The sequence below is a fragment of the Myotis yumanensis genome, unplaced genomic scaffold, assembly GCF_028538775.1.
Source record: "Myotis yumanensis isolate MYYU_CA2020_CCGP unplaced genomic scaffold, mMyoYum1.0.hap1 SCAF_2, whole genome shotgun sequence".
In the NCBI taxonomy this organism is placed as follows: Eukaryota; Metazoa; Chordata; class Mammalia; order Chiroptera; family Vespertilionidae; genus Myotis; species Myotis yumanensis.
In genome coordinates this window covers 177061376-177079536 of record NW_027223753.1, presented here as the reverse complement: position 1 = coordinate 177079536, position 18161 = coordinate 177061376, and the positions used below count along the sequence as shown (strand labels likewise).

General features: G+C 38.0%; 1 long non-coding RNA gene across 2 annotated transcripts in view; it reads left to right on the top strand.

The window, feature by feature from the left end:
* The window catches only part of LOC139004068 (uncharacterized), a 53464-nt gene extending 36019 nt beyond the window's left edge, over window positions 1-17445 (top strand). Inside the window, exon 3 of one of the 2 annotated variants that reach the window (XR_011470329.1) lies at window positions 16905-17445. This is a non-coding gene — a long non-coding RNA (uncharacterized lncRNA). Of the gene's footprint in view, window positions 1-6187; window positions 7695-16904 lie in introns of those variants that run through there. The other variant, XR_011470328.1, reaches the window with a different exon arrangement.
* Window positions 17446-18161: the final 716 nt, after the last annotated feature.

The following is an 18161-nucleotide window of genomic DNA, read 5'->3' as shown; positions in this document are numbered from 1 at the left end:
GCTTCTTTATTGCCTGTAAGCCACCCAGCATGTGGAAGGCTGGGTCCCTGACAATTTGTCAGCCAGAATTTGTCGCCAGCAATAACTTTTTGTGAAGTGTTACTCTGGGGCACCTGCCTTTAGGAGGCTGGCATTATCCTGTGGCTTCTCATTTAGACACGGCCCAGGTAGGCAGAAGAAGGAAAAGGGACATGAACCCAACCTCAGTGACCACACAAGCCATGGGGACCCAGCAGAGAAACTGGTTCCTTCTCCAGCAAAACTCTCCCTTCCTTTTGAGGTCCTTCACAGCCTTGCTACCCAGGCTTGGCCATGCTGTCCCTCGTGGGTGAGACACGTAGGAGAGAGGGCTTCCATAGTCCCCCTTCCTGTCACACAGACTGCACCCCATAGCCTCAGCCCTCACCCTGAAGTTTTAAGTTTTGCTTTGGTTATTTTTGTTTGTTTGTTTTTGCCCTTAAAATATATATATATATATATATATATATATATATATATATATATATATATATATATATTTGTGGGTGTCAATGATTCTTAAATGCCCAGGGCCAGGACCCACACTCTAAGGTTGAAACCTTCACCTTTTTTGCTCCTCCTTTTCTCTTCTTGTTGGACTGGTGGGTGTGCTGCCCAAGAGGCTGGCCTGCCCCTGGGAGGGAGCAGCTGGGGCAGCTGCCCCAGAGCAGCTGCTGTGTCTCAATCCTCTCTTCTGACAATCATTAAAATTCAATTTCAAATCTCCTGTCTTTAACAATTTCCTAAGGAGCCTATGAAAAGTGCCCAATGAGTGAGCCTTTTTGCAAGTGGCGGTGGCTTGGCAGCAGGCAGGCACTGGTCAAGTTGCCCCTGGCTGTGTCCTTGTAGGTGCACAGAGTGAGTGGTTAAGTGTCTAGATCCAAGTGCTGTGTCTACCTGGACTGAGGGAACCGCTCTGTGGAAGTCTCAAGGCAGACGAAGAAGCGGGAAAGCGCCAGCTTTCCCCTCATCCACACTGTCCGGAAGGGAGGACAGCCTACCTGGTCCTGGGGGTGGAGCTCAGAACCAGGCAAAAAGTTCTCACTATTCATTCATTCATTTATTTATTTACTCATTCATTCATGATATAGTTGATCCAAGCGATCTTTTTGTTGTTTGTTTTGTTAACCCTCCCCTGAAGATATTTTTTCCATTGACATTTAGAGAAAGTGGAAGGAAGGGGGAGAGACAGAGAGAGAGAAGAATTGATGTAAGAAACACACATCCATTGGTTGCCTCCGGTAACCAGGGCCGGGGTTGGAGCCTGCCACCAAAGTACATGCCCTTGACCAGAATCGAACCTTCAGTCCGCAGGCTGATGCTCTATCCACTGAGCCAAACCGTCTAGGGCTAGTTCTCACTCTTTAGCCTCACCATTCCTCACTTACTTTGTCTACCTTTCAGCTCACTGGCCTCTCCTCCTGGATTCCAAAAAGAAAAATATTTGTGCATCAGAAAGTTCCCTTCCCAAGAAGCTTCCCTTAATAGCTTTCTCCTTTAGGTAGAGAAATCTGCTTCTGGGTCAAGGGGAGGCCACTACAGTGTTTCTGAGAAATAGAACAATGCACGCACATCCCACGTGGGGTAGGTTGCTGAGTTTCATCGGGAGCTTTGACAAGAGTTGCCAAGCAAACATTCTTCAGTCCCAGCCTCAGAGCAGTTTTTCATTCCCTGCTCCAAAAAGTTAGCAGGTGATTAGTACCCAAAATGCCTCCCTTAACTAACACCCAGTGGACTCTATGGAAAGGACATAGCATTTCTTTGAAATTCTAGATGGGAGTTAAGGACTACCTGACTCCAATTGCCTTCACCTCTTAATCACGTATCTTCCTAAACACCAGCCTCCTTCCCTATAAACCCATTGGCCACTCAGCATACCTAATACTTTTCTCCTCCTTTAGATTCTTATCCCTTACTCTCTCCCCCTCCCCAACCCGCCCCCCCCCCCCCCCGCCGGAGCCCTAAAGCAAATTCTCAGAATTAAATTAAATTATGATCTTCTCCCAAATGACATGACAAGCTAGAAGGGCAATCTGAGGACCGCTCTGAAAATACATGGTGTAGAAAGTAAATGTTACAGCTGAATTGCAGTTGACAAGTGGTGGTTTGAGGCATCAGCAATGAATTCCACTTTTTCTACAGGTTTTTTTTCCTTTTACTTCATTTTTAGGATCTATTGATTCTAATAGGTAGAAGTAAAACAAAAAAAATAAATGAGAGAAATGCTAAAGAAAACCCAGATTAAGCTCCTTCGGGACTGGCAGCCATGGTAACTTCTATAGCTCAGGGTTATTTGGACAGACCCTTTCATACCGCTGGAAACATAGAAGGACTAACACCAAACCCTGCTTCTCGGTATTTAATTACAAACTTGGCAGAGTGGAGACTCTGTACCGATTAAAAGAAAATCAATCAGTGCTTATTAGCCATAACAAGTCAATAAAAACAGTCAGCTGGAGAAGTAATATTAAGAACACACTCTTTTTTTTTCTTTTTATTGATTTCAGAGAGAGAGATAGAAACATCGATGATGAGAAAGAATCATTGACTGGCTGCCTCCTGCACGCCCCCAACTGGGGACCAAGCCTGCAACCTGGGCATGTGCCCCTGACCGGAATTGAACCTGGGACCGACCCTTCGTTCCACAGTCCGCCGACGCTCTATCCACTGAGCCAAACCAGCTGGGGCAACAACACACTCTTATTACCATCAGACATAAGCCCCTGAGAATTTTTAAGCTTCCGCAGCACATATTATTTTACTGTTTCACTGCCTGATTTGGAGGAGTTTCTGCTTGGGCGATACCTAGTTGTTTCCTGGAAGTGCAACCTGAATGAGTTTTACAGTCATTTTATATTGTGGTTCCAGAATAACTCTGTCTCCAAGGTTTTGAATATGTCTGCTGGTGTGGGCTTCTCATTGCTTTGCCCAGTGAGGAGGGCCTCATATTGTAGTGGAGAACACACTGGGCTAGAAATGTGAGGCAGGATCTAGGTTCCAGGAAAGGTGTGTAATTAATAGTGCGAATGTTAGGCAGTTCATGTTTCTGGGCTTCAGATTTCCCATATGTAAAGAGAAAAGACTAGACAATCTCCTAGGGCCCTCCCAGTCCCTAAGTCCTGTAGTTCTATATATAACATACTTATAAATTTTCAACATTAGAGAAGAAGCAGATCTATGAGTTACTGAATAAAATATCTATTTATTTTCTAGTTCTTTCAGTAAAAGTTTATGCAGAAGACTGACAAATGTTTTTTGGTCTTTTCCTGGGAGAGATCCTAAATTTGACTAGAGGAAACCAAGCTAAGAGACTTGGCCTTCTGTTCTTGAGGACAAATGAACCATTGTCTTACACTTGAACTTCTTTTCCTTTTCAGATCCAACTTAGACATAATGTTTCGCTCAAGATCAGGCTTGTGGTTTTAGGAGATTCTGGTCTGGCTTGCCTCATTTTAAGACTTCTATCATCTCTTTTCAAAACCTGAGGAGTACCTCATTTCCTGTTTGAGAGTTCCTTGGGCTTTGCCAGCCCCCAGCCAGGCCTTGCCAAGAGTTCCGGCTGGGAAGGACAGTCTGAGTTCATGGTAGAGAACAAGCTGGCACCACAGTTGTAGTGACTCACCAACCTGGTTGCCCACTTTACAATGGCGAGGGCCACACTGTCGAATAGACCTGCGTTTTAGCAAAGTGCAGTCGGATCCCAGGGCAAAATCATCTCAGCTTCTATCTCTGATCTTCCCTTTCACTGGCTGTTTTGGACACAAGACGAGAAAGGAAATTATATCCTGGATTATGTTTTGTTTTAAGATTAATGAACAGGTCCTTGGTTTTATGTCCATTATGTTCTAGGAATTTAGTGGTGATTACAAACCAGTGAACATAGGTCACAGCAAAATGAACATTCAAGACTAGGTGAAAACATCCCTCTGAAATGTCAGTATTCGTTTTTGGAGTGTCAGTTGCTACATTTCTGTAATTCATCATTTTTTTTTCTTGGCTTAGAGTCAAGATGAGAAATGATATTTAGACCAAAGACATTGTTTTGTTATATAGCCACTGCTTTTTAAAATGCAAATACACTCCTCTCTCTCTCTCTCTCTCTCTCTCTCTCTCTCACACACACACACACACACACACACACACACACACACACACACAATACACACACACACACAACACCCAAATTCTAGAGAAAGTCCTTTCAAGACTTACAGGAGAAAATTAACCAAGGTTAGAGCAATGGCAACACTAAAAGGCAATGATTTCACTTTATAAAAAGTCATTGTACAATACACAGGTGTTTTTTAAAGCATGTATTATGATTAAAGAATATTACATTTCTAAATTAATACAATTCTTGTCTATTTTCAAATCATATATAGAAACCATTTAAAAGTATTTTATATTACAATCGGTGACCTAAACCCAACTAGTACAAGTTTATAATGTGCCTAGGTTTACCCCATAGAGAATTAAATTTTAAATGATAAGTCTTGTCCTAAAGTTGTGGAACTTTAGTTTAAGATAGCTTTTGGTATTAACATGGAAGAATATTCAATGGCTATTTTAGCTTTAATGTGCATGGTATTTTTTTCCTCCAAGTGTTCTTTTGTTAAATATGGAATATTTTTAGCATGTTGTTTTTAATGTATACATTATTTTTATTAGGTCATTTGGTAAAAGATACAATATGTAATAATAATGGCCTCTTGCTTTTCCCCTAATTTTATTATTTCAAGTCAAACAAAAATGGATACTTTTCTCTTGGGGAAAAAGAATATGAGGGTGTTGGATGCAAAAATGATTATTTAGTTAGAGAATTTTTCCCTAACAGATTAGCATTTATGATGGATCGTATTTCAAAGCTGATTACTCTCAAAGAAAAGCAGAGCGATATTAGAATTTCCAAGTATATTGCGTTGTTTAAAAAGTATTTTAATACATTATTCAAATTGTCGTCAGTTATTGGTTTTAAAAAAAGCAGTATCTGTTGCAAATGTGAAATTTTGCTGTTGCACCTTACCAACTCTAGTTTCTTTAGGATAAAAGTGGAAATTATTAATATCAAAGACGCAATTTAGAGCTCTGTCAATTTTTTTTTTTAACTTTAACTGTGATAGGCATCTCTGCAAGGTGGGTTTTACATATTTTTTTCCTAATTTTTTTTCCTCCTTTCAGTAAGAAGGATAAGCTTTTAGAGTACCCAGTCACCGTGGTAACTGCCAAAAAAATTCTCCTGAAGTTTGAAGAGGTCAGCTAACAGGGTCAACAACTCTGGCCTCTCTCTGCGCTTGGTCTAGCATGCCCCAGCCTGCGGTTGGAGTGTCAGACCAGCTCTGACCCTGGGAGGTGGGCTTCTCTAGCTCTGATATAAATTTTTTGAGTCAGTTCATGGCCTGGACTCTCCAGGTGGCCTCCAAAATCGATTTTGACCCCCTGACCCTGTCTCACAGAGGCATAGCATTCACCCTAAGTAAGGATTTAGCCAGGAATGACAGCTTTCCACTGAGTGTTATTGGGGACAGTATAAACAGTTTGGAAAGCAAGTAAGGAGGTGTGAGTGCTAGAAATCATTAAAAGCACATTAAAAAACACTTTAAAGAAAATTCTCTTTGTGAAAAAAAATGTATAAAATGTATATTTGGTACATAATTCTTATTGGACTTGTAGGATTTTAAAAAATCAAAGAATAGTTTTGAATATACTTAGCAAACCCACACAACTTTATCTTTTTATATACTTTGTTACAAATATGCAAATAAGGTAGTCTGAAGCAACAAAATAGGTACAACAGGGATGTGACATGTACAGAAAAGGCAAGCTAGTTATTAAAATAATATACTTTTTAGTATTTTAAATACTAAAATTTGTGTGTTGAAATGTTTAAAATGGGAGAATAAGGAACCTTAAAAAAAAAAAAAAAACAAACACCCAGTTTGGAATGAAAACAAGCCTGTGCTGCTTTTACTTTGTAAACTAGCCAATGTACTCCTTTGTATACAAATGAGATAAAAATTATAAATATGAAAAGTTAAACCTTGTATAGAGCTAAAGAAGAGAAAACAGGACATTAAAAGTCTCTGAGTTAACTTGGAAAATAAAATTAATGTAGATAAATCATCAGTGACTCTTTTTTCCTTCCTTCTTTCCTCCTTCCTTTTTTTTTCAGGATGCCACTCTGAATGTTTTATTTTCTCCAGGGAAGTAGAGTTCGCTTTGAGAGTTCTAGCCTGTGAACTCCGTATGTAAATGTGGTCATCAAGCAAGACTGAACTACCAAGAGGGAAGATTTTCAATGTTTCGCTTTCTTAAAACCCTTCACAGCATCCTTCCTCCAGTAGAACTTTACTCAGTTTCCCCCTCCCCAGAACTGTTGAAAATGGCTCCAAAGCAACAGTGCAATAGCTCAGCCAATTGTACTATGAAGTTGTTGAGATGACATTTTATCAGAATCTTTTGTAAAAATTAGATTTTAAGTAGGGGTGAGAGTCCTTTGGGAAGAGGGGACAAGAGAGAGTAGAAGCGGGAGGGGGGACCAAGCTGTTCCTATAAGTATATATACTCTTTGTGTGTGAAGGCCTCTGTGTCTTGGCTTCTCACTATGTTAAATCCCTATTATAAAACTTATCTTCACAAAGCCTATTATAGTATTCTGAGAACAAATTGGACCATGAATAACTGAGTTGGAAGTGTAGATTATTTTCTACTCAAGGAAAGTTAGAGATGACAACAGCTTAACTAAAAGAATAGTGATTAATCTTAAATAGATGGATTTCAAAGTTTCACTCTTGATAAAGAATACCTTTGATATTTCCCCTCTTCACACTCAAGTTTCCAGTTTCTTTGTGCTAAGAATTGTCCTAGTGATTACACTGTCCACCTCATACAGCACGGCTCTAACAGTAGATCATTTCCTCTCACATTGTTAATCCGTCAGAGAGGTGGCCAGAATGACACTCTACTTCCTAGAGGTTAAATATATGGTTCCAAAGTGGAACCTGTGCTTAGATGTCAGACTCACGTTTAGGAATGACATCTTACATAATCATAATTCTCAATTAGATAAAATTGTTATTTTTTTAAATCTTAACTTTGTTTACTACCCTATAGCTTGTAAAGCACTTCTCAGCTCATAATTTTGTTGGATCCATAGAATAAAGTTACAAAATAAATATCATTCATCCCATTTTACCAATGAAAAGGCTGAGTTATTTGCATATTGTGATCTGGCTGATAAAAGAAAGAACTGGAACACCAACTCAGATTTTATAAAGCTTCTATTTCAAGTGTTTAACCTATAACAATAGTCTTTAAAATTATTTTTTTGTGTATTACATCCCTGAAAATGAAGATTTTGTATTAAAAAGCAAAAGTCTTTATATTTCACAGACAAAAATGTTAAAAGACACAACTGAAAAAAATTCTATTACTTTAAAAGTGAATTCTGCCAACTATTGTTTTCCTTTGTGTGTGTGTGTATATATAGTCTTTCATAGTTGAAGATCTTAATTTCTAAAAGTCAAATATGGCCAGCCCTATATACATTAACTAACCACCTGGAACTTTTTTAAATGTACATGAAATCTGTAGATTATATGTTTCAAAATAAAATATAACAATAAATAAGCCTTTTGAAGCAGGTTCAGCATGTTAAGTAATTATTTGAGAACATGCAATTGATTATTAGAGTGTAATGGTTGAAATTTTCCTTTTAGTGTTTTTCCCCCAGCTATATTGAAGTATAATTGGGAAATAAAATAGTAAGATATTTAAAGTGTACATCATTTTGATTTAATACTCATATACATTGTGAAAGCACTTCTCCCATGTAGTTAATTAACCCACCCATCACTTCTATATTTTTTTTTGTGTGTGTGAGAACATTTAAGTTCTACTCTCAACAAATTTTAATTTTTTAACATAGAGTTATCAACTATAGTCATCATGTTTTAATTTAGATCCTCAGACTTTACTCATCTTAGAGCTGAAAGTTTGTACTCTTCCTAATTTTCTCACTCCCCAGCCCCTGCCCTACTAGTTTTTAGGCTGGTATCTCTTAACATCTTAACAAGTTGGGATAAACAAAGTTGTATAAAACTACTTTTGCTTCTCTTGGGCTTTTATTCTCCATATTAAAATAAAGTTTGCAAAATACTCTAAAAAGGTTTAGTTAACTTGATATTGATATAATCTATGTAACCATACAGAAATCAAGAAATACAAAAGATAACACCATGTGATTCTCTTAGGTTTTTAATTATGTAATGTAGGTAGTGTGGCTGTTAATGTGGAAATTCTAAGCTTTTTATTTCTTAAATTGTATACAATTAAATTAGTCATTTTATATATAGTAAAATTGAGGCTTTTGCTCCTGAATTATGCTGGCAGCCAGACAAATCCCTTCCAAGCTTTTTAGGATTAGAAAAAAATGAAGAAGTCTAGAAAAGAAAAGTCAACTGCTCTGGTTGGAAGTTGTATTTGTGAGGTTGTATCAATAGTGGCATATATTTTAACAATTTTTTGTGCTAAAGTTTTTCAATTACAATATGACATTAGACTGAGATTGTTGATTTTGATTTGGAGGTAAATGATCAAGCCCAAAATTCAAATGTCTAGTGTCTTCTCTACTAATTTGCAAATTAAGAAATGCAGAGCCCTGGCTGGGTAGCTCAGGTGGATCAAGTGGCATCTGGATCTGCCGAGGTTGTGGGTTTGCTTTCCAGTCAGGGCTAATACAAGAAGCAACCAATGAATGCATAAATAAGTGGAACAACAAATCAATGTCCTCTCTCTCTCTTTCCCTCTCTCTTTCTCATCAATTAAAAATAAATTAAGAAATGCAAAAATAAGGACTTATATTAACATTGATATGTTTGTTTAGATGCTCTGAAATTTTTAAGTTTATTATTTTTACTACTTACCTCATTCATTTTGTTCATGTGTTGTTTTTTTTGTTGTGGGTTTTGTTTAAGATTTTTTATTGATTTTTAGAGAGAGAGAGGGAGAGAGAGAGAGACATGGATGTGAGAATCAAACATCAACCAGCTGCCTCTTTCATGCCCCAGATCTCGTAACCTGGACATGTACCCCAACCAGGAATTGAACCAGCAACCCTTCAGTGCACGAGACAACGCTCAAGCAACTGTGCCATACCAGCCAGGGCCATGTATGTTTTAGTAGCTGCCAAATCTTCCACCTTTCCTCCCTTTATTTCATTCTTTCTTCTTTTTTTCTCTTCCCTCCCTCCCTCTCTTCCATCCTTCCTTCCCTCCTTTTCTCCTTCTCCTTCCTGAGATTTTAGGTAGTTTTTTTTTTTTTAATGTAGAACATCTTGAGTAAAAGGATTTATCTAATGCAATATATTATGGTAAACTGATATGCTACACAACAAAACACTCCAGTTAAACTTAAAACAAATCAGAGAACCCGCAAGTATAATATCAAGACTTCTCAACAACCAAAATCCAATTCTGAAGGATCAACTTTTTTTTAATTTAAATTTTTAAAATTTATTTTCTTTTAATTTTTTTCCATCATCATTTACTCCCCCTATACTCTCGGGATCAACTTTTAATGTAATAGATTCTGGCAGTTTCCCTTTTGCTGTCTTTATAGTCTTTATAAGTCATCTAAACTATTGGTATTTTTCATGTAAACATCTCATGTTGTGAAAGAAGAAAAAGAAGAGGAGGAGGAGCAGGAAGAAGAAGAGAAATTATTTCAGAAATCCGAAAAGAAATGTTGTCAAATTGCTACATATAACTTGTATGTAAGTACATGGAAGCATCATGCTAGCACTGGAAAGGATAAAGATCAGTGATTCTTCATTTTTCTTTTAAGTCACCCCTACCCAATATATTGTCATATCAAAGATATTTTCTCACCCTACCTGGTTTGCTCAGTGGATAGAGCATTGGCCTATGGACTGAAAGGTCCCAGGTTTGATTCCAGTCAAGGGCACATCCCTGGGTTGTAAGCTTAATCTCCAGTGTGGGGCATGTAGGAGGCAGCCAGTCAATGATTCTCTCTCATCATTGATGTTTCTGTCTCTCTCCCTTTCCCTTCCTCTCTGAAATCAATTTTTAAAAAAAGTTATCCCTTAAAAAACAAACAAACAAACAAACAAACAAACAAAAGCAAAGATGTTTTCTCTCTCTCTCTCCTGAAGCTATTATTAGTGTGGACCAATTAATATAAATTTGGCAAAATAGAATTTTAAATAGTACAAGAATTTTTCTTAATGAAGTTTTTAAGTAAGTCAACCATGCATAAAAATATTTCATATTCTTTTGAAAGGAAAAGTATATATCCATGTCTATTTAGGAAATCACAATGCATAGTGAAAAATTTAGTCAACTATTTGGGTATTAGTTTCTACAATACTAGATTTTTCTATGTCTCTCAATCTTGTGAATATATCTAGTATATTAGAGTGCTGATAGATACATTTCATGATTACAGGACTTAATATACTAGAGAAACCAAGAGTTGTGTTGAGTATTGTTGATAATTGTCGAATGAGCACAGTTGGCTACCTCAGTAGTAGGTATGAGGCATTCCTCCAAGTTCTACAAAGATGAAAAGACTAAACCCCTGCCATCCTGGAATTTTGTGCTAGGTGTTAGGAGGAAGTAGAGATTGGAATTAAGAAATACAAAAAGATTTGAGATTTGGGCCCAGCTCCTCAGGAAAGAGAAATTAGCATGTACACAAGTGTCTCTTCAGAATAAACTCTGGTAAAGGTAAGAACGAATAGCTAGGAAAATATGGAATAGCCTGGAGAAGCTTGTTGGAGAAAGTAAGACTTGAAGAATGGATAGGACTCTGATAGACACATATGGAACCATATTCCAGATGGAAGAGAAAGGTAGAGAAGTGAAATTGTATAGTGTACCATCGAAAATTATTTAATGGACTTAAAAGGAAGTTTCTAGACTAACACAAAATGATGCCTAACGTTGTCTATTTTAATAGGCAATCCAATAACTTTATTCATTCAGGAAATACTGTCATCATAAGTGCCATGAGAATATTTTACTAGTAATAAAAACACTTCTTTTAAAGATAGTTAAAATTCAATAAAGAGAAAAGGAAGTGTGAGAAATGTAGTTTCTCATACTAGATTATTCCTGGATCTGGGTACCTCTGTGTTTCTCAGTATCTTCATCTAGATATCTATTTCTCATATTTATTAAATAACATTTCAAATATTAAAATGAAGACTTATGGAAAATCAGTCATTTTTTTTTCAAAGATAACTCATGGGTCCCTTCTCTTTTTTTTCCTTCTTTTTATTCATGAGTCACTTCTTATGTATCACTTGCTCTCAGAGTTTCAAATAACGACTGCATCTTAAAAAATGTACTTTTAAGTAAATGGAAAATGTCAGTTTTAAATTCTGCCATTCAGATGTTCTACATTTGTGCTTATGCAAGTGAATGAAAATCTGGAAATATATTTAAAAACCCACAGAGATATCCTGAAATCAGAAATTATCAGCCAACTATATGAACGACCTCAGAATTTCCTATAAAAAGATATTAAAAGGCAAATAAGCCGGGAATAAAGGCACACTAAGTAAATTCTAGCAGCATCAGAGTCATCCTGTAATAATCAAAATAGTAAACTCGTACAAAAGTTTTTGGTGATGTAGAGCACGAGAGTCCAGCGATAGTGTTTGTTCTGAGTGTCAATCTTCCTAATATGAAACCTCAAGCCAAGTGGAAACTAAATCCTAGCTCTAAAGCTCAGAAATCTAGGCCCCAGGAATATTTTTCAGGGGGAATGGGTTGAAATGTCTTGAACACCAAATTAGAGTGAAATATGAGCAAATAAAGTGGATGGATGGGAGTGTTTGCAAGGGTAAAAGAAACACTCATTCTTATCTGTGGCTGGTTAAGCATGTTGGATAAAGCACTGGTTAGCTGTCTGGAACCGTATCTTTAATTTCAGTTTAACTTTGTTCTGTTACATAGTCTCAAACTGTAGCCCTGACCTAATAGAAGTCTTTCAATTATAGGTTCTTTTCAGTAAATAAATAAAACTTTTGAGTGCTCATGGAGATACTGTAGGCGTTATTGAAAGAGAAAGGTGTTAAAATTAAAAGGAAAAGATGTCATGCCTTCTGCTCTCAAAGAGAAGAGCAATATTCATATTTAAGGCTCCACCCAAAGTAAATTATTGACATTGCTTTCAGCACCCACTTAAGGACAACTCATTTTTAAAGCTTTTCCTTTATAACGCTTGCAGCTGGATATCAGATATCCCCAGCACCAGTGACTATGGCACTGCAAACAATACAAAGTTTATAGAAGCAGAAGTGAAAGTGATATGCAGAATAAAAAGAGAAAGTGCTCTTTATCACTTCCCCAGGAGTATGTATCCTTCCAGATCTCAGATAAAAAGAAAGATGTATAGGTGGATGGAAAGATAGATAGATAGATGATAGATAGATAGATAGATAGATAGATAGATAGATAGAAGAATATATAATAGTTAAGAACATAGACTCTGAGCCTGGCCAGTGTGGCCCAGTGGTTGAGCGTCCACCTATGAACCTGGAGGTCACGATTCAATTCCCAGTCAGGGCACATGTCCGGGCTGCAGGCTCAGTCTCCAGTGTGGGGTGTGCAGGAGGCAGCAGATCAATGATTCTCTCTCATTGTTGATGTTTCTATCTCTTTCTCCCTCTCCCTTCCTCTCTGAAATCAATACAAATATATTTTTTAAAACAAAACCAAAAACATATACTCTGAATCTAGACAGTGAGAGTTTGAGTCCCAGTCTCTACTACTTACCACATGTATGTTCTCAGTTTTCTCATTTATAAAAGTGGGCATGATGCAGTACTATCTCATTGGGTTATTGTAAGGATTAAGTGAGTCTGTATGTGAATTGCTTAGAGCAGTGCTTGGCACAGAGTAAGCATTTTATAAGGGTTAGCTACTCTTCTTATGAATACACATACATCCTTTTTTAAACAAATGAAGTTTTACTATATGTATTTCCTCACTTCATAATATGGCTGGGTAACATACTTAGAACACAGGTAGGTCAATTTCACTCTGTAACTGCCACATCATATCCCACAGTAGAGTTGGGTCTGAATGTCTTTAACCAGTCTCCTGTTGGTCATTTCGGTTGTTTCCACATGTTTCTGCTTCAAAGCAAACGCCAATATCTTATCCTTCAATACAAAGCAAGGCTTGCAGAAGGGGCAGGCATATCCTATATACCCATTTTATAAATGATCAAAATGAAGCTCAGAGGAGTTTCGTGACTTGCACAAGGTCATTAGCTAGTAAGTAGCAGCTTAGAGAACTAGCTTAACACTCTCTTACCTCAAATGTTCCCATTTGATGTAGAATAGCTTTACAAATACAGCGGTCCTTATGTCATATGTCAATGACAAGACTTTTCTGCTTTCTGAAATAAGCATTAGGCAACTACATGTTTATGTGCCTCCAAAGGGGGCATAGGTCAAGAGATACAAAGAAATATGCTAAAAGATGCAGTAAAATAGTAAGCCTGGCACTGTCTTAGGTATTAAAGAGAATATTAAAATCATGACACCAATCTTAAATGCTTAAATGGTTTGAAATCGGGATACATAACACATGGTGGGAGGATGACTTGCTATTTGGCTATGTAGGAGACTATTACTTGAAAAACAGCCATGTTTGACTTTTGGTCTTCCCAGGTGGTACACCCTTGATTAACTCTGATCTGGCTCTATTAAGACTGATATTTATACGCTCCTATACCCACACTCTCTAACCCTGCCACATCCTATTAAGTAGTATTAAGATAATAAAAATTTCACAAACTACAAATATATATATATATGTATATATATATATATGATGCTGGGGTCCAGCCCCAGCAGGTCCAGGGGTTCCCAAAGGTGTGGATGGAGTCGGCAAAGAAGGAATGACACGGAGACAGCGTTCAGTTGATCAGCATAGTGAGGTTCTCTCCAGGTTCTCTAGCCAAGTTCTATCCAGGATCTCTAGCCAGGCTCTGTCTTTTATTGTCTTGTTACATCTGTATTTATACCAGTCGATTTTAATCCTGTCAGTTTCTATTCCAAAGGTTAGGGCGTTTCTTATCTCCATTCCAGGGAGTAAAGATTATGTAGTTTAAGGGTGATTGTTCATAGTTAAAGTGATTAACTACCCGCCTGGCATTTAGTTAAGGGGTTTTATTCCCTCCCTAACTTCAGCGAAAAATCCCTACCTGGGGAAACAACCTTTCTCGGAGAGGTGACCTTGGTTAAAACACATAGCGCCAAGAAGGGGAGCAAACATATTAAGAACAGTATGCCATATATGCCAGGTCCCTTGAAACATATGCTGTGCAGATGTTTCTTCCCTGCAGCGACTATGTCAAGCAGCAAGGATGGACTGGCTTCTGGCAATATAAGTCAATTGAATTGACTTTAAGTTATTGTATCTCAGGACATGTAATTCTTTTATATACAGTGAAGCTTCAGCCAAGTACAGTCCTCTCTCTTTCAGACAAGAGACTACTGTACAATGACTTCAAAATGTGCAGGACTCATTGTGGAAATAGCTTTTCAATAACCTGTGTTTCTAAGTCCAGCATAACTTGGGATCCAAGAACAGAGGGGAAAATTTAATATTGTAATGTATTTGTTTCTGTGCTTGTCTTGCTATGCTGCCAACATTGGGAAAGAATTTTATTCTCAGCTAGATTATTTAATGACTTTAGGACTGGGGCCAGTGACTTCTCCAAGCTGAAATTTCCTCTTACATAAAACAAAGTTAGTGTATTTGTTTTGTTGGGAAATGGGCATATTCAGTTTGTTGATGTTTATCTGAATGTTTAAAAAAGCATATGTGATGCAAATTGTAACATTTAAAAAATTGTATTTATTGATTGATTAATTTGAGAGAGAGAGAGAGAGAGAGAGAGAGAGAGAAACAGCAATTTTTTGTCCCACTCACCCATGTACCCACTGGTTGATTCCTATATATGCCCCAACTGGGGATCGAACTCGTAACCCTGGTGCATCCAGATGATGCTCCAGTCAACTGACAGCCAGGGCACAAATTGTAAAATTTTACTGCAATGAGAGAAATTCTATGATTTAGAAACATTCAAGACATAGTGTAACTTGAAAGCAAAGGATGGAACAAAAAGGAAGTACCATGGCCTTTTCCAGATGTATTACTTAGATAGCACTAAGTCAGTTTACTTATCAGACGGTTCTTTACCTTCTGCCTCTGCTTCTGAGTTATGGTCACATATAAGACGCTTACAAAAATACTTATCAAAATCAGTGGGACATAATGCAACAATTTAACTCCTAATGACAGCCACCTCTATCTATGAATGACATATAACAAATTATGTTTGAACTGGATTTTCAGCTGCAGATCTTTATTCTGCCACCCAGACAGCCCTATGAAGTTGCACTTGCGGCCTTAATCCCACTTGGATGTGTGCCCTGCTGCCTCTACTTTCCATCATTCGGGTGCTTTCGTCTTCTTGAATCAGTGAACAATCTTTGTTTCTGTACCTTATTAGGCCAAAGACCATAACAGCTAGTGATGGCATCGGCAAGCCCTGCGGGCAGGATTCTCTGCAGACCCAGCCAACCTCCAACAAACCCCTTTTTATACTCCTGTTTCTAGGAAGAATTATGATGGCGGTGCCCTGCTGTTGATCAGTCAAATCTGTGGTAGGCCTAGAGATAAGTCCTGTAAGTGTGGTGTACTGTAAGACAGCGGCTCCCATTCATTCGTAGCTTGTGTGTAATAAACCACCCAAAAGGGGGGGGTGGGGCGGGGAGGCAGCTGCAGTGTGCAAGAGCAAACAAGGCATCTCATTCTTGGGAGCCAAAACTTTGTAATTTGCTACTGGGCAGCCTGCTCTTGCTGACATTCTTTCTGATAACATAGTGGTGGCCTATCTATATTTATAGTTTGACGACTAACCCAAGAGATTCTAATTGGTAACTATGCATATGCGTATTCTAGCAGCTTGTTATTAAGGAAGAGGTGAAAAATACTACCAAATGGCTGGCAAACAAAATTGCGGGGTTAAAATGCCATTTTTTCCTCTACCAACGGTTGGTTAGCCTTCAAATCATGTATGCTAGCCATTGTTGTATAGTACTGGTTTTATAAGGATGGCACTTCAAAAGATACCAGCTAACATTCACACGGTGAGGATGTTCCCTAGGAATGAATGGCGTCTCTTTTGTAGTATATTTCCTAGCCATAAGAGTGTTCATCGAATAGAAAGGTATTTGGGGGAATGCTTGTCTTTTGAAAATTAAAAGTTAGAAACTGAATCTCATTGTGTGGCTATCAGGTATCCAAGAAACACTACTTTGCAACTAGTACTGCAGATTATCCATCTGCCCCAATCCAAATGTGGAAAGCAATTTAATCGAGAAAAGAAGACAGTATACCTGTGTTGGGGGGACGGGGGAGGGGGGGGGGCAATCTCAATAAGCTCTTTTAATTCAGGATGGGTAAACCTAATAAAAGGGAAACACTTGAATTTCTCAGGACTACTCAATGAGATGAAAAAATGCTGCAATTTCTGTAATAAACTCTTTCTTTTTACATCCAAAGCAGGTGCATGGCATTGTGATATCAGCACTGTACTCGTTCCTCATCAGCCCCCTACTGCTCTTCCCAATGGGAATGGAATACTGGACATTCTAGGCAATTTTTCCTTCACCTCTCCAAGCTCAGGGTCAGGAGAGGGGCTGTGGCAGAGTAGAAGGCATGCCAGTTGTTTTGGAATTCTTGCAGGTGTTGAAAAAGCAAAGGGTTCTTTGGGGAGGCACATCTGCATCTGTCATATGCCAATTGTGCTAAAGCCTGTGGTGTTTTTGTTTGTTGGTTTGACAGATTGACATGTAATGGCCAGGACCAGTGAGCGGCCGCTCCCAGCAAAGTCACTCTGAGAGCTGGAGTCCTCTAGAAATCAGCTGGCCTGAATTCCGCATGATTTTTCTCCGCCCTTCCAAGGAGAATGCGTTGGTCTAATGTTCCTTTTGGCTTTTCGTTTGCTTTCACAATTTTTTTTTGTTACATTGTTTTAAACTCTAAATTAAGATGAAACAGGGACTTTGATAGGTTCATGACATCTACAAAGCGTTTCAAAACTAACCAGTCCTTCAAATGTACTTAGAAGTGGTTAAAGAGATTTATGGCATTAGCATAAATATTGGGATATCATAAAATTTAAAACTTGAGAACACATCTGTGTCAGCGATGAATGAGGGAACAGTAACAGAGGCAAAAACTGAAACATTAAACACTAAAATAAAACTCTCATTTTAAGTTATTTTGGAGTCTCTTTTTTATTTTTCATCTCAGAATTTACATGTAAGCTTGTATCTTATCAACCATGTTACCACAAAGCCAAGTAAATATGTGTGAAAGCAAACTTTAGTATGGTGTCTTTTGTTGATGAGGTGAAATCAAAAGTCCTTATTAACATTCTCCATCCATAGGGAGCTTCTCATGGAATTAGGGGTTCAAAGCTCATGTTTCTAGTATTAACTTTATTGTCTATGTAACTTTCTGAATTTTATGGTACTGTGATAGGCCCCATCCTGTCACCCTATTGGGAAGGCACAAAATAACAAAGGAATATCATGTGTTAAGCAAATGCAAAATGTCATAGACATGTTCATAATAGCATTCACTTTGCATTGACCCAAACATCAATACTCCACTGACATAAAGGTTTCCGGGACGTACACCTTCCCTTACCTACATATTGCCTCCGTACTGGAAAGGGCCATTCCTTTTGACAAAGATCTCAGTTTGGGTGTCTTATCTGCCAGCATATTATCAGCTCCACAGGTCTATCTGCATAACCAGGTTTCCATGGAGCCCTGCGCTGGAGAAAGAGGAAAGGCAAAGCAAAACTCCTTTCAGACCTAGGAGTAGTCCTTCAGAACTGGCCGCCAGAACCCAGAAGCAGCTCTGCCATGGTTTGGGTGAGAGAATAATAAAAACGAAAAGCCACTTCCCAACCGTACAATGGGAAAACGGCTATTGTTTTTCCCTCTTCTAGTGACAAGTTATGTTCTGGATATTTAAATTTTTTAATAACATTTATTCACTTTTAAAATATATTTTATTTATTTCAGAGAG